Source organism: Nicotiana tabacum, chromosome 8 (genome assembly GCF_000715075.1).
Source record: "Nicotiana tabacum cultivar K326 chromosome 8, ASM71507v2, whole genome shotgun sequence".
NCBI classification, from domain to species: Eukaryota; Viridiplantae; Streptophyta; class Magnoliopsida; order Solanales; family Solanaceae; genus Nicotiana; species Nicotiana tabacum.
Window position 1 is genome coordinate 106,524,347 of NC_134087.1, and position 4,508 is coordinate 106,528,854.

The 4,508-nt window shown below is 35.0% G+C and overlaps 1 long non-coding RNA gene across 1 annotated transcript; it reads right to left on the reverse strand.

Annotated features, from left to right (window-relative positions):
* LOC142163596 (uncharacterized) lies at window positions 1–3,963 on the reverse strand. Its single transcript, XR_012694548.1, has 2 exons — window positions 3,514–3,963; window positions 1–487 (listed from the first exon to the last, which is right to left on the reverse strand). It is a non-coding gene; the product is annotated as an uncharacterized LOC142163596 (long non-coding RNA).
* Window positions 3,964–4,508: the final 545 nt, after the last annotated feature.

Sequence of the window (4,508 nt, forward strand, 5' to 3'; positions counted from 1 at the left end):
TTATTACCAAAAATGTTCATAATTTATTATTTACCCGTGTAGTCCACACTTTTACTACAAATTATATACCAATCCAAAAATAGGTAGATTTTGCCATTAAAAAAGCCCTAAAATGAAGGCACCAGATATGATGTGATTCTGTCAACGATTTTATTCGAATTTTGAAACTGAAGGAGATCTCTCTTCCTGATGAAGGCACCAGATCTGATGAAGGCACCAGTTGCGTAATTCTCTCCTTCCTCAACAGAAAGAGATCTCTCTTCTCTCACTCAACTACAATTCTCAAAAAACGCAAGCTACTGAAGCTCAATACAAATTGTAGAATACAAAATTGCTCTTCGTCGATATCAGTACTCAAATTGTCGAAACTATATCTGTTCTTCGTCTTTTTTCCTATCAACTACACGAAATCATGTCAAAAATCCCAATAATGCTGAAATCGTGGTAATTGGGATAACTATGTCTAAGAGTCACAGTTCCAATTAACCTACAAAATTGAGACAAAGAATCTACAAAATTAGGACAACACCACATTTTACCAAAATACACTTGAACAATCAAAGAAGAACAATGCACGTGTAAACATTATCTACAGAATGTAACAGTTATTTCAAGTAACTCACAAAATGTAGATTAATTGTATTTAGAATGAAGTTAAATGTAGCAGCAATACAAGTTGCAATGAAAAATACCATCTCTACAATTTAACGATCAGACTACAAATCAACTACAGTTATAGACTGTCTAATAATCACAGTTCCATTAAACCTACAAAATTGCGACAAATAATCTACAAAATTAGGACAATACCACATTTGGCCAAAAAACACTTGAACACTAAATTAACACTTGAACAACAGATTTTTACAACCAAAATCAAACTACAAAATAGTGAGGAAAAATAAATAGTGTTTACCTTTATTGAAATTTTTTGGTGAACCAATTTTGGTACTTTTTTTGAGGGTTTCTTCTTTTTTGGTTTTGATGAAGAAAGAGAGACCTTGGTTTTTTTCACAGATGGAACTTTGGGGGAATCATCTACAAAATCGTCATCTACACTCAACTCTTTCCCCTTGCGTTTGAGTTGTTTCTCGACTAGTTTATCAACTCCACCAGCATCAACATCGTGCAAATGCTTGCTTCTCATTTCCGTACGAATTTGTGTAGGAGATGAAATACCAGTAGTTTGTTCACTTGCATGCGTCGATTGTGGGTTTTTGGGTGGTAATTTTGGTGTTAAAACACCCAAATCAAAGGTTGGAATATCAGCTAATATAGCTTTTGATGATTTTTTTTGGGAGTGTTGGTTTTTTCATGATTTAGGAGTTGAAGACAAAGATGGAAGTGAATTCAAATCGTGGGGGATACAACTGAAGGTATTTAAGTGGAGAAGAAATTGATGGTAATTGTGGGTGAGAAGAGATTGTACGAGAATGGGGGAAAAACTGAAGGTAAATCGTAGGGGGTGTGGGGGGTGGGAGGAGAGAGAGGCGGGTAAACGAAATAACGTGAAAATACGGTCCTAAAATCACGCCTACAATAAATGAAGGAATAATTATACCCTTAATTTGAATTATGGTATATAAATGGTAATTTGGTATGCTTAAATGTAATTAACACAATCCTTAAACAATGAAGGTAATAAGGTTTGATATATGGTATAGATAGGTAAAAATCCCTATATTTTTCTAGGTTTAAAAATCTAGGTTTATTTGTTCTACACCTGGCTTATCCGAGCCGACGACTCGAGCTAGGGGGCAGCATACCAGGAATACAAAAGCTTCACCGGCTTTGTAACTTGTCTGAGCCTCGTTCTAAAATTGGAATATGACTCTAACAGAAGAAAAGTCACATGAAGTGCACACTTCCCAGATGATTTAGAAGACTCAGGGAGAAGAGGATTTTGTAACAATTTATATATAGTTCAACAATATCAAAGTGGTAAAACAAACGACATTTAACACATTAGGTTTAAATATGTAAACAATAAGATAATAAATAAAGCCAATTATAACAGATATTCTAAACTCGAATTCTGAACCCTGAATCGGAAGTTCTGGGTTTTTATCCCCAGCAGAGTCGCCAGAGTTGTCACACCTCCTTTTTCTACCCCGCAAGGGTATAAGGGAGATTTTTACAATTTAAGTGACAATCGAAACATGATTATTTATTCTTATTCAGAGTCGCCACTTGGGATAGTTTATTGGTGTCCCAAGTCACCGGTTTAAAATCCTGAATCGAGGAAAGTTTGACTCTGTTTTACAGCCCGCAAACACAGAAATCCAGGTAAGGAATTCTGTTAGCCCGGGAGAAGGTGTTAGGCATTCCCGGGTTCCGTGGTTTTAGCACGGTCGCTCAACTGTTAATAGTGGCCTATTTATTTGATTTTAAAACCACTTTGAAACCTATGTGCATTTTAATCCTTTTAAACCGCTTTTAATAATCCAATTGTTTTACAATTAATTATTGATTACATGTTTGCGAATCATGTCACGGGAACCGTACCCACGATCCACAACGTGTTTATTTTATTAAAAAATAAATTGTGGTTGGGTCACATAAATGTACCCCCGGATTTTTAGAAACTAGGTAGTCACGACCACGTCACGGGAACCATACCGTAGCTATGATAATTAATTAATTAACGCGCCTAAAGCAAACTACGAAAGTTCAAGAACACTAGTCAAGATAATTAATATGAGGGCCATAGATTATGGATTTTGTTTGCGTATGGCGCACCTCAATTATTTTAAAAGAAAAGGTTTGTATTTCTCTAGGGCCAACCAAAAATATTCCTACTCATATCTAATTTTAAAGAAAATCTAAGTATGACAATTACATCACGGAAACCGTACCTGTAGCTATGATGAAATGCAGACCTGAACTGGTTATATGAAGATTATAGTCAGTGTTACATTGCAAAACCGATAGGAATAAAACTTGAAGGCTTGGTTGGTTTTTACTTATCCCTTGAAATTACTTACACAGTTTCACTATCCTAGTAATATAACCATTATAACTAATGCAAGTCAAATATGTTGAATTTCTTATGAAAGCTCACGAGATGAAAGACCTTTATTATGCAAATCATACCAAATAGCCTCCTTACATGGAAAAATTCTGGACATTAATTTAGTTCATGACCAAAGTATCAGTAATCTTTCTCCCTCAAACAATTTATCACAAAACTATGGCCAATATACATATATTATGCATAAACAGTTAAAGGAATAAATCCTTAGGAATAAACTTCAATATATTCCTAGTTTTATTAATGAAATCACGCACACAACAAAATCAAACATTCGTATTGCCACTCTCATGTAATTAACGAATCCGCCCGCAAAATTCGAGTAAATTTCTCCAAAACAATTTTACTCTCCAAAACAAATAGGCACAAAATATTACAATAAAATTTATACTCAACAAAGCTAACAAGAAATGTACAATTTAACGAAATGCGACTGAATCATGGCCATTAACATCATTGATACTAACAAAAAGGGAACGGACCTTTGAACAAATTGAAACTCAACCTCAAATCGGAAACAAAGAGCAACGATTTCAAATCAAACCTCGACCGCGCCAGAAAACTCTAGGAATTTTATGCTCAACGCTATTTCTGGATTTTCGCCCACTTCGGATTAGCAGCAGATGCGAGCGAACGAAGTGGGGACAGTGAGTGTGTGTGTGTGTTCACAGGGTCTGCTGCTAGTGGTGTCGTTGGTCAGAGGGGTCGAATTCTGGTAACGGCTAGTGGCTGGTTTAGTGGGACAGTAGGTCGACCAAATCTGATGGATGTAACGGCCGGGGTCCTTGGTTAGCGAGGTGAAGAAGAAGAACGGAGGGGGAGGGGGATCGGCGAGGATCTCTTGGTGTTATACGGTTGATGTCCCTTTTTTTGTCCAGGGTCTAAGGTGCTAAAGAAGATGACCTTTTAGGGTGTAACGGCTGAAGACTCAACCTTAGGTTCTACGTTTTTTTTTATTTTGTATTTTTCTTGTATATTATGCTAAATGAGTGTCTAGGTTTGGGCTTTTGAGTTAATGGGCTAAGAGATTGGTTTAATTGGGCTATAAGCAAGACTAAATTAGTCCAAAAAAAATTAATTCTATTGCCTCCTCCTTTTCGTATGTAAAAATAATATAGCAAACATAATAACTATTAAAAATACTACTTAATCTTACATAAGAAAATAACTATTAAAATAACACTAACCATTTAAAACAAACCTATTTTTTGGTATTTTTTTTTCAAGATTAAAAATGACTACAAACCTTAATGAAACTATATTTTTTGTAATTTTCTTTTTTTGGTGAGAAAATAAGGTAAAAGGGTCAAAACTAATTAAAATAGCGATATTAGGCCAAAACCTAACATTTACATGCTAAAATATGAAAAATATTGAGAAGGGTTAAAAATCACATATCTACAAGGAGTCTTCTTCTCTTTATCCAATATGTAACCTTTTCGATCAAATCAGGAGATATTACTTCAGATAAGTTAGA